Genomic DNA, 12,406 nt, shown 5'->3' with positions numbered 1-12,406 from the left:
TGGATCTCTCAGACACACTCCCAGGTGTGGCCCCTGTGTCCAACACCCGCCTTGGGCAGTGGGACCCTGCAGTCCAGCCGCCTAGACCCTGGAACCAGAACCAGGGCCCTCCCTGGCCTCCTGTTGCTTAGTGTGTTTTCCCAAAGCCCACCTGGCTGTGGGAGCTCTGGTTTGCCAGTTAACCCCTTCAGGGACAATGTGATGGTAAAGCCAGGAACATGGGCTTAGCAAAGGAATTTCTTAGCCACAGACACTTTACTCTCAGAGCACAAGAGAGTCACTGATCTATGGAAACCAATAAACAGTCCTGAATGCCCCCCCCCCTTGCCAGTCCCAGTTAAGCCAGCCTAACCCCTGGTGTAGACAGCCCTAGGTTGCTGGAAGAATTCTGTTTCTCTAGCTGCTGCCTGTCAGGGAGGGGGATTACCTGTGCTGATGGGAGAACCCCCTCCTCTCAGTACAGGTAATGTCTACACTGAAGTGCAGCCAAGTCCCTGAGTCCCATTTGACCCTCCCTGGTGTTTAAAGACCGAACCAGTTGGACTCAATTGAGAGTTATCTGTGATGACTAGAGCTGAAATCTCACCAGTTTAGGGGCTCAGCCTTAGACTGGGTGTGGGACCAGCATTGCCACGAAGACGCAGCGGCAGCTGAAGTCCCTCCACTCCCCGGCGGAATCACTAAGAAGTGGGCTAAAGGGTGGAGCGTGGCATTGCAGGAGTGGCAGTGAGTGGCAAGCAGCAGCCGAGGCGGCGGTCAGCGGTGGCAGAGAGAACAGCAGCAGTGAGCCCGTGGCAGAGCTGAGGCCGCAGCCGCACCTCCAAACTCTGGGTCTTCGCTGATCAAGGGCAACCACGGCGAGTGGGGTGCCGCAGGGGGGAAGGGAAGTGCTGTGGGAAAGGACATTGGTCCGTGGGACTTCAGTCACGTCATGAGTCCCTCTTTCCTGCTGTTTGTTTTTTTTATTCAGTCGGTTGGAGAGGCGCAAAGGAAAACGGTGTGTGGGGGGGCGGGAAGCAACCCAAGTTTAGATCATTTGACAATGTAGAGTTTGATTTCAAAGCAGCTCTCGTGACTGGCTGGGATTCTGGCATCGGAGGTGCTGTTCCTCCATTGGCTTTGGTTAGATTATTGGCATCTGCTAATGCTGTTGAGTAGGGCGCTGAGAAAGCGTTTATGAAAGTCCTCTGTGCAGCAGTTATATGTAGCCAGCCTTTGACCTCCTGATGGCCAGCAACGGTCGTCACGCTCGGTCCATTAAATGTTGTAGCAAATCCAGTTACAAAATTCTCAGTTGGTACCAGGCCTCGTGGCAACGTTGGGGTTGGCGTACAGCTCCTCCGGCTTCAGAAGCACAAGCCCCTCCCTCCTGGGCTAATGGAGAGTATCCATTAGGTGTTGGCAGTACAGGACCTATGACACAGATGAGCTGTGTGCGTGTGCACTGAATTAAAAATGAAAACTTGTGAATCCTTTCAACTGCAATTAAAATGAAGCCCCACACGATCAGATGAAAGGAAAAATCACAAGAGCCACATTGTGGCTATAAGTAAAGTGGAGGTTCAAGATGTGGAATTATTGGATGTTCCAGTTTGGTGGAATTAGTCACCAAAAAAAAAGGCATCTGTGTAATTCTCCTGTCATCTGTCTAATATGCCTGGCAAAAGGTATTCCCCCCCCCCCCGCTTCCTCCCCCCCTCCTATGCAGGCTCATGATCATTGAAAAGGACTTCCACTCCCCGTCTGGAACAGAAAAAGATTTACAGTGAAAATGTTTTTCCCCTCTCTTGGGTGTGAGGAAATAGGATTACAGGTTGTTGGAGAGGTTTTTTTTGTTTGTTTTGTGGATTTTTTTTGTTTTTTAATTACTGCCTGCCTTGTGTTGTACAAAGGCTGACATCATCCACTGCATTTGCATGGCAACATAGGAAATCAGTCATTCAGTGTTGCCTTGGTAACTAGAGGGGAAACCCATGTTATCACAGTCCATTGCATCCTTTCCAGGAAATCTACAGAAATTCTAGATGAATGCAAGAAGCAAAAGGGTGGGGAAGCTCAAAAGTTCTTATGACATGCCCTAGCAAGACAAGCTGATTGTAGCCTGTGTTTATGCAAGAGTTAATCAATGGTATTGCAAATGATAGCTCTCCATCAAAGGTTTGTCTCCTAGACCCATGACGCAATATCAGGCCCAGATGGTCTAATTTTGAATACTCCGTTACAACGTTTCGAACTGAATTGAAAAGGGGCCTGTTTCCGGTCCATGCTCAGGCAAAGGCACAGGATGCAAAAGTCACAGCAGCCGTGTGTATAACCCCAGCAGTGCAGCAGATAGAGAATAAAAACAATGGTGTAACTTTTCATACCGCCATTGACTTCAATGACACGACAATGATTTTCCCCACAGGTGGAGGATATGGTCCTGTGAGCGTTGAAAAACGCTATGAATCTATGAATCTAAGACACGGGCCAGGTCATCCCTTCCCCAACTCCCCTTTCCCTCCCGCACAGTGCCGAACTTTTCCATTAGACCAACTACAAAATCAGTCCCCTGACACATTGCTACTTGTTCTTTATTCAGATCTGTGCTCGTATGAGGTGTCTGTTTGCTGGTCGGTGAGAATTTCCAGAAATCATGCAAGGAAAGTCTTGTGGTTAAGGAGATGGAGTGGGAGTAGACCAGGGTTCGATTCCTGTCTCTGCCCCTTGTATTCCTTTGTGCACACTATTTAACGTCCCTCGACCGCCACGTCCCCATCTGTAAGAGTGGGATGATTACGCTCACCCACTTCCGTGAGGCTTTATGAGCCTTCTTCCATTAAGCTTGTAAAGTGCTTTGAGGTCCATGAGGGAAAAGCTCTAACAGAAAAGCTAAATGTTGCCATTATTTCATTAAGATTGTACATAAGGTGGATAGATGTAGTCCGACAGCTCTGTGGCATAGGTCTGAGAAGGATGCTTTAGATAGATGTGTGTTGTACTAACAATTACTAAATGATACATGATGTTCATCACAACCCAACTAAAAGACGCTAACTAGAAGGGCATCTCCTTGAGCTCCGTCTCCGCGGGTGATCCTGTGTAGCAAGCTGTGGCTGCGTGCATGCATACTGGCTGTCAACAAGGATCGCATTTGTGATCTGCTGTACCAAATGGCCCAGGGCCCTGCTACTTATGATCAAGGAGCGATTGTTAGCTGTGAGTAAGCAGGAGGTTGATGTAGCCCCAGTGGGTAGCCACTCGTGATAGACATGCACTAAACCAGCGCATTACACTGGGCTATTTTGAGTGTGTATAAACTGAAGCCATTAGCTTGGTTACAGAGGTAGGCTCTGACCCCGGTGGGAGACGTTGCTGTGTGTCCTCAGAGACCCAGGCTCAAGCTTAAGGGTCAACTCTTGGTGATACAGGATACTGGTCATGGGTCCACCCGTGCATCCAGGCTTAGAAAGTCCCCTTATTAGTAAACATCCCTCCAAATGATTTCATGCAGCTAAACAGTCCCCACAGCTCTCAGAGCGCCTCTGAAAATCAGGCTCAAAGTGTCCCAAATGAGGCCCCCCCAAACCAGTGACCACTTCTGAACACTGCTGTCTCTTTATCCTGCTAATAAAGGGTGTCTCTTCTAAAATGCGTATTATCATTATAGATGGGTGTTGCCAGAGCACCTAGAGGTCCCGACCAGGACTCCGTTGTGCTAAGCACTATGCACTTGATCAGGGGGATGGAGCAGCTTCCAGATGAGGAGCGATTAAAAAGACCGGGCCTGGTCAGCTTAGAGAGAGGACTAAGGAGGGATATGACCGAGGTCTATACAATCATGAATGGGCAGGGGGGAGAAAGTGAACAAGGAAGTGTTGTTTACCCTTTCACATAACACAAAAACCAGGGGTCAGCCACAGAAATTAATAGGCAGCAGGTTTAAAACAAACAAAAGGAAGTTGTTTTTTTTTCACACAGTCAACTGTGGAACTCATTGCCAAGGGACACTGTGAAGGCCAAAGTTATAACTGGGATAGATTAATCAATTAGCCAAGATGGTCAAGGATGCAACCCCATTCTCTGGGTGCCCCTAAAACTCTGATTGCCAGAAGTTGGGAGGGGATGGATCGCTTGATAATTGCCATGTTCAGTTCATTCCCTCTGAAGCATCTGGCATTGGCTACTGTCGGAAGACAGGATATTGGGCTAGATGGACAATTGGTTTGAATCAGTATGGCCATATACTTTTACATTCATATAAAAGGAGTCTCTGACTCAAAGAGCTCTGGTTCTTGCTAAAAGCTCTGTGGTCTTCCACATTCTTCGGGGCCAGTACCCCTGGGTTTAGAGAGGATTCATGATACTTTTCAGTAGATTGAAGATTTCAAATCCCTCATATCATTCCTTCTCTTTGCAATCTTTTCTGCTAGTCAGAAACACAATCAGCTCCGTTAAGCTGCTTGAACCAAGCCAGACAATGAGCCCATTAAAATATTACAGCTTTCATTAAGAATTTTAATAAAGCAGCATCATGTAAAATGCCACCTGATTCCACGGAGATTCTTGCTTCACAGCCCCTGGGGGCATGTCTACACTGCAGCAGGGAGCGAGCTGCCCAGCCTGGGTAGTCAGACTCGCACTAACGGGGCTCAAGCTAACTCAATAAAACCAGTAGTGTGGACCTTGCCGCACTGGCAGAGGGTCAGGCTGGCCACCCACACTTGGACCCACCTGACCCCCTGGTGAGCTGGTATTTAGCAGCTCAGACTAGCATTTTGAACTTGCCAAACCTGCCAAAATCCAGCAAAAATCAAAACGTTTTACATCTATAAAGCATTTCATTCCATCTTCAGTGTGTATAGTTTCCTGCAAAGAACAACTGTAGACTTCTTTTGCTCTCTGTGCCTGTAATTTTGCAGGTGCAAATAATTATCCTGGTGTGCAATTTAGGCTATTTACACCTACAAATCAGATATTTAAAAGTCTCTAATCAGGTGCTGACAGCTAAGTGAGCTAAATTGTGTCTGGTTATTTTTGGGTGCAAATACTGGGTGCAAAAAGGAAGCCATCTTAAAAAAAAAAAAAAAAAAAAAAAAAAGAAAAGAAAAAAAACCCCAGCAATAAACCCTACCTCAGTGCTTCCCTATGGTAGTTTTCTTCCCAAATGTTCCCCTTTAAAGCTTTCAGACTTGTTACAGGACATTTTAGATTAAATGACTAGAAACAGAGTTATATTTGTTCTTATAACATCAAAGAAAATACGAGGGACCAAATATTCAAATAGCCTCCTTACAGATGTAGTGTCACCCCCCAAGGCAGTGCAGCTAAGTGGATGGTGCACTGGACTGGGGCTGAGAAGATCTGGGTTCTATTCCCAGCTCGGCAATGCTAGGGGAGAGGGAGATGGGGACAAACCTGCCCGGCCTGCAGTTACCTCATTCCAGAGGATTCACTGCTCCATTTGGAAAGGTTTGCTTAGAAGCAAAACGCTTTGATTAGCTCCTACAGGCAGCATGGTGGTGGGTCAGGGCCAGCACTGTGAAGGGGGTGGGGACTGGTGGAGCAGGCTGACAGTGTGTATGGGGGGGGAGGCAGGGGAGCGGGGCTGCAGTATGTTTGGGGGGGTCAGGCCCGAGAGGTGGGGGAGCAGAGTGGGGACAGTGCGGGGGGGGAGGTAACAGTGTGTGGGGGGGTCAGGCTACCAAATTGGGGGGGAGGGGGAAAGCAGTGTGTGTAGAGGGGAGACCAGCAGGTGGGGAAGTGGGGCATCAGCGTGGGGGGTAGTAGTGTGTGGGGAGGGCCAGCATGAGGTGGGAGTGGTAGTGTGGGTACAGGATGGGGAGGGGATGGAGGTGGGGGCAGTGTGTGTAGGGGGTCAGGCCAGAGGGATATCCATGGGGCAGAGTGGGGCAGGGGGCAGTGTTTGTAGGGGTCAGGCTGGGCTGGGGGGGATATCAGCGGGGCAGAGTGTGTTGGGGGTCAGACTGGGGGATACAGGGTGCAGTGTGTGTTGGGGGTCAGGCTGCAGGATGCTGGGGGGCAGTGTGTAGCGGCAGCTGGGGGATATGGGGGGACAGGCTGACCTGGGGGGGGATATCGGTGGGGTGGAGTGTGTTGGGGGTCAGGCTAGGGGATACGGGGACAGTGTGTGTAGAGGATGAGGCAGAGGGGGAGAGTGTGTAGGGACAGCTGGGGGATATGGGGGCGCAGCGGGGGGGTGGCAATGTGTGTAGGGGGTGCAGCCAGGGGGATATCAGTGGGGCAGCAGGGGGATGGCAGTGTGTGTAGGGGGTGCGGCCAGGGAGGATATCCATGGGGCGGGGGGGGCAGTGTGTGTAGGGGGTGCGGCGAGGGGATATCTGTCAGGCAGAGGGGGACAGTGTGTGTAGGGACAGCTAGGGGATATGGACGGGCAGCTGGGGGGTGGCAGTGTGTGTAGCGGGTGCAGCTGGAGGGGATATCCATGGGGGAGAAGGGGGGCAGTGTGTGTAGGGGGTGTGGCTGGGGAGGGATATCCGTGGGGCAGAGGGGAGGGGATGGCAGTGTGTGCAGGGGTTGCGGACGGGGGGGGATATCCGTGGGGCAGAGGGGAGGGGGTGGCAGTGTGTGTATGGAGTGCAGCCGAGGGGGGCGGGGGGATATCCGTGGGGCGGGGGGGGGGTGTGGCAGTGCGTGTAGCGGTGAGGCGGGGGGGATATCCATGGGGCAGAGGGGGGTGGCAGTGTGTGTAGGGGTTGCGGCCGGGGGGGGGATATCCATGGGGCAGAGGAGGGGGTGGCAGTGTGTGTAGGGGGTGCGGCCGGGGGCGGGGGTGGCAGTGTGTGTGTAGGGTTGAGGCGGGGGGATATCCGTGGGGCGGCGGGGGGGGGGGGGGTGGCAGTGTGTGGAGGGGTGAGGCTGGGAGGGGATATCCGTGGGGCAGGGGGGGCAGTGTGTGACCGGGGGGGGGGATATTCGTGGGGCCGTGTGTGGAGGGGGTGTGACCGGGGGGGGGATATCCGTGGGGCGGGGGGGTGTGGCAGTGTGTGGAGGGGGTGTGGCCAGGGGGGATATCCGTGGGGCAAAGGAGGGGGTGGCAGTGTGTGGAGGGGTCAGGCGGGGGGGATATCCGTGGGGCAGTGTGTGCAGGGGTTGCGGCCGGGGAGATATCCGGGGGGCAGCGGGGGGTGGTGGTGGCAGTGTGTGGAGGGGTGAGGCTGGGAGGGGATATCCGTGGGGCGGGGGGGTGTGGCAGTGTGTGGAGGGGGTGTGGCCGGGGGGGGATATCCGTGGGGCGGGGGGGTGTGGCCGTGTGTGGAGGCGGTGTGGCCGGGGGGGATATCCGTGGGGCAAAGGAGGGGGTGGCAGTGTGTGGAGGGGTCAGGCGGGGGGGATATCCGTGGGGCAGTGTGTGCAGGGGTTGCGGCCGGGGAGATATCCGTGGGGCAGCGGGGGGGGGGGTGGCAGTGTGTGGAGGGATGAGGCTGGGAGGGGATATCCGTGGGGCAGAGGGGCGGGGGTGGCAGTGTGTGTATGGAGTGCGGCCGAGGGGAGGGGGGGATATCCGTGGGGCAGCGGGGGGTGTGGCAGTGTGTGTAGGGGTGAGGCGGGGGAGGATATCCATGGGGCAGAGGAGGGGGTGGCAGTGTGTGTAGGGGGTGCGGCCGGGGGGGGGATATCCGTGGGGCAGAGGGGGGGTGGCAGTGTGTGTAGGGGTTGCGGCCGGGGGGGGGATATCCGTGGGGCAGAGGAGGGGGTGGCAGTGTGTGTAGGGGGTGCGGCCGGGGGCGGGGGTGGCAGTGTGTGTGTAGGGGTGAGGCGGGGGGATATCCGTGGGGCAGGGGGGGCAGTGTGTGACCGGGGGGGGGGGATATTCGTGGGGCCGTGTGTGGAGGGGGTGTGACCGGGGGGGGATATCCGTGGGGCGGGGGGGTGTGGCAGTGTGTGGAGGGGGTGTGGCCGGGGGGGATATCCGTGGGGCAAAGGAGGGGGTGGCAGTGTGTGGAGGGGTCAGGCGGGGGGGATATCCGTGGGGCAGTGTGTGCAGGGGTTGCGGCCGGGGAGATATCCGGGGGGCAGCGGGGGGTGGTGGTGGCAGTGTGTGGAGGGGTGAGGCTGGGGGGGGATATCCGTGGGGCAGAGGGGCGGGGGTGGCAGTGTGTGTATGGAGTGCGGCCGAGGGGAGGGGGGGATATCCGTGGGGCAGCGGGGGGTGTGGCAGTGTGTGTAGGGGTGAGGCGGGGGGAGATATCCATGGGGCAGAGGAGGGGGTGGCAGTGTGTGTAGGGGGTGCGGCCGGGGCCTGGGGGGGTGGCAGTGTGTGTGTAGGGGTGAGGCGGGGGGGGATATCCGTGGGGCAGCGGGGGGGGGTGGTGGCAGCGTGTGGAGGGGTGAGGCTGGGAGGGGATATCCGTGGGGCAGGGGGGGCAGTGTGTGACCGGGGGGGGATATCCGTGGGGCAGGGGGTGGCAGTGTGTAGGGGTGCGATGGGGGGGATATCCGTGGGGCAGAGGAGGGGTGGCAGTGTGTGTGTGTGTGGCCGGGGGGGGGGATATCCGTGGGGCAGAGGAGGGGTGGCAGTGTGTGTGTGTGTGTGTGGCCGGGGGGGGGGGGATATCCGTGGGGCAGCGGGGGTGGCAGTGCGTGTAGGGGTGCGGGGGGGGGGGGCAGCGGGGCGCGCCGGCTCTGCGGGGGCCGAAGCTGCGGGCACCGGGCACCGGCCGCCTGGGGGCCCGCGGGCGGAGGTGGAGCGGCCCGTGGGCGGAGGCGGCTGCGCGGGGCCGGGCCGGGGCGGGGGCCGCAGCGGGCGCGGGGCGAGCGCGGAGCCAGCGGCGGGGAGGAGGAAGTCGGAGCCGCGCTGCTTCCTGTCCCCGGGAGGATGATCGCAGACAAGGCTGGGTGGGGACGCCGCTGAGCTCGCCGCCCCTCCCGGAGAAGGCGAGCTCCAGCTGTTCCCCCCGGGCGAGCCGCGGACGGCGCTGGAAGGTAAAAGCACCGATCTCAGGGCGGCCCCGTTCAGCTCCGGCCCCGGCTGCTGCTGGCTAGCGAGGGGGGCGGGCTGGGCGAGTCTCAGCCGCCGGGTCCTTTTGTTAAACCAACCCATTTACACCGGGGCAGGCAAGCGGCGCGACGCTGTTTCCACCCAGTTCCGCGCGAGCCGGAGCCGGGCGGCGCGTGTGCATCGCTCCCCGTGAGCCGGCGCGGGGGCTTGGTACGGTCGCTCGTTTAAACCCGCCTGCTCACACACGCTATACGGTTGTGGAGTGAGGCTGCCGCCGGAGGATGGGAATTGCAATCATCACGGGTAAAAGCGTGCGCGGAAATTGCTTTGCTTGACAGCCATAGGTGCAACTGGGCTCGAGAGATCCGCCTTGCGTGGCTGCAGTTTGCAAACGGTCTGGTCTTAGGGACTGAGGATCACAGGAAAGTGGCCGCTAGACATGCATACCCTGCTCAGATAGCCACGGAAACCGCCCACGCTCCGCTGGTAGGTGTTAGGTATATTTGAAGTTGTTTACTCTAAAGCAAAGGAAGAAACGGATTCGTTCGAACCCGTAACCGTGCGTTGGTTTCAGCTGGAAATGCTCCGCTTTTGGAAGCATTTCCAGAGTGTTCACTTCAGCTTTCTCGACAAAATGGGCCGTGGCATTCAACCTGATGATGGTGAGATGGAGCACCAAAAAGTAGAAGTGCAGATTGCTGGTCTCTTAGCAGAATGGTGGTCAATAAACAAGGTGCAGAATGCTTTCCCCTGGAGAGATCCTATGATAAGTCCGTTTTAATTTTAAAATACCAGTGTCTCGTACTCCCCTTTGCAGTGCCATTCACAAATCGGAATACAGGGAAGGGACTGTTTTGGGAATTCAGATTGTAAAAATTTTGCATGGAAAAACAGATTGGGGATTAGACTGTCCATAAAAATGGGACCTTTTACAAAGAGTCCAGTCTCCTCAACAAAGATTTAATTTAGAATTTTTGATCCTCAGTTAATCAATTGATTTGCCATTGTAGGAAAAGCTTTTTCATGGATGAATGAGGTCTAGTGTTCCATTTATTTATTTGTTTGCGGAAGGGAAGGGAAGGGGAGGGGAGGAATTTTCATTTAACTGAAATCAGCCTTCCTCCCCGAAATAGTCAGTATAAAACCAAACTCCAGCATTTCAATCATACATAAATGTCTAATTCCCAATCTCTTTGGATTAGAATCTTTCCACCCCTTAAAGTTATCATTTTATACCAAAGATGGAATACCAAAGTATTATCCACACCCTCACTCCACCTCCTCATACAGAAGCAGTTGGACAAAGCACAAAGGAGCATCTGTACAAAGGATCTGAGTTCAGATTATTTTTATTACTGGGATTTAACAGGAAATACTGGCGATCTGTAAATGTTTAATGAGGAGTAACCATGGCAGAGGAGTATTTTGTCTACATTGCTGTTAGAAATATATGCAAAACTATATAAATGATATACAGATGCAGGTGGAAACGAACTTGGGAAACTTAATTCCCTGGGTTTGCTTTTCAAATAAGGGAGTCGATGGAGGAGAATCCCTTGAAATATAAGTCTTTCTTGCTACCTTATTGAAAACGGCTTTGTGTATACAAAAATCCCCATCTCTCTCATACCACCCCCAAGATATTATTAAAGTTAGAGAATAATCAACTAAAAGGTAATGATCCTTAACTTGTAGGACAGAAGTAATTTTCATACTGTGATACCTGTTGTATTTAGCTCACTGTAGTCAATTAAAATTCAGTTTATTGTTTCCATATTTTATTTAAGGAGTCAGAGACTGGCATAAAACTGATTTTCTGGCCAACTCCCAATCAGGATCCTCCCACTGCTCTCCCTAAGACAACACCGAAGCACAGCTTGTAGTTCTCTGCCCAGTAAACAAACCTCTGAATTGTCAGATAGCTTGGACCAGAAGATTAACCTGTATTTCTATGCTGTATAAGGGAAAAGGTTTCCATGTATACTGGCAGCATGATATGTCCAGTGCAATAATGGGTTTTATTTTTGGTTGTTTTGGGGGTTTTTTTTTTGCTTATAGTTTGGCTGTATTAACTGGATTTCACTGAATACATTTTGAGACTGAAATTTTTAATCCTCTTTTCTGCCATATGGCCAGTGGATAAACTGAAATATGACTCCATTAATTATCCTATAGAAAGCACTAGGGTGAAGCGCTTGTGTTTTTTAAATTGCCTGCATCTCCTGAGTGGATGTGGTATGTTAGAAGCACTCAGTGCAAAAGCCTGTCTCTAATGCTGTAAAAGAGCCACGCGGAGATTCTTGATCAGTTTAATTTAAGGCAGTGCTCTGAATGCAGGCCCCATGTGCTGTTGAAGCACTTATTCAGAGGATTATAATAGGTCTTTTCTAATACACCACAAATCTTTTGATTATAGCATTTCTCAATTCAGCACAGCATTGCGGTTGGTACCGTCCGTTCCCTACCCCATTGTTCACCATGAATATCGACATAAATCAGTACCACTAGGCTGCTGATCTATTCTGCCTCAGTCATGGTACTGTTTGGATGAGATTCCTCCCCACCACCCCGCCCGGAACCAAGAAGGGACCAAAATATATTAGTTTTTTTGTTTTGTTTTTGTTATGTTTTCCCCAGAAATAAATCCCCCCCCCCCCCCCCCCGCTTTTAAAGCTGGCCTTAAGAAGAGCTCTGTGTCAGCTTGAAAGCTTCTCTCTTTCACCAGCAGAAGTTGGTCCAATAAAAGATTACCTCACCCACGTTGTCACTCTAATCTCCTGGAACAAACATGGCTACAGCAACACTGCAAACTACATAAGGAGTCATGTCTACATACTAAACATATTTTTTCTTCTCATTATAGTATTAGTTACTGTACCAGGAGCCTATCGGAAACAAGTGTGGAACCGATGAGTGTTTCCAGAATGGGGGATCAGGTCATGGGATCCCATGTCCTGTTGGTTCTTTAATATATTTTTTCCCTTGCACAGATGCATTTTCTGTTTTTGCTTTAGGCAAGGAGGGGATGGAAGAAAGGGCAGGTAGGGTGCCCTGATTTAGGGAGGGCATTCTGGGTATAAAGAGTGTCCTGGAATATGGTGCATCCACATCTTGTGGGAGTGGAAGGAGGGCATTCAGAATGCGGGAGAAGTTGGCAATTGTAGTGCATGGGTGGGGGGATAGTGGGAATCCGGGCTGGAGAGTTAGGGAGGAGCCAGGCTGTGCACAGCCTTGGAGAAGGATTTGAACTGGATACAGAATGATCCATTTTCTTTACTGGGGCTGCTAATTGCTTTTAAATGCTGCATGAGGAAGGTTTCTAAGCAGCATTCAGGAACGACTTGGCTGGCACTGTGAGTTTCTTGCTGGACTGCTTCTCTCCAAGGCATGCTTCGTGCCGCTGTGCTTTTCCATCCCAGTTATCCTTGTGACTGAGTGTTAAAG

The 12,406-nt window shown here is 53.0% G+C and overlaps 1 protein-coding gene across 3 annotated transcripts in view; it reads left to right on the top strand.

Moving 5' to 3' along the window:
* The first annotated feature begins 8,777 nt into the window (after window positions 1-8,777).
* Window positions 8,778-12,406, top strand: part of GNG2 (G protein subunit gamma 2) — an 88,815-nt gene continuing 85,186 nt past the window's right edge. The window contains exon 1 of one of the 3 annotated variants that reach the window (XM_037901315.2): window positions 8,778-8,946. The gene's annotated coding sequence lies outside the window, so the exon portion shown is untranslated. Of the gene's footprint in view, window positions 8,947-9,050; window positions 9,266-9,300; window positions 9,449-12,406 lie in introns of those variants that run through there. The other 2 variants (XM_027831446.3, XM_027831445.3) reach the window with 2 other exon arrangements.

Source organism: Chelonia mydas, chromosome 6, assembly GCF_015237465.2.
Source record: "Chelonia mydas isolate rCheMyd1 chromosome 6, rCheMyd1.pri.v2, whole genome shotgun sequence".
Lineage (NCBI taxonomy): Eukaryota > Metazoa > Chordata > Testudines > Cheloniidae > Chelonia > Chelonia mydas.
The sequence above is the reverse complement of the archived record's forward strand: the minus strand, read 5'-3'. Positions and strand labels throughout refer to the sequence as shown.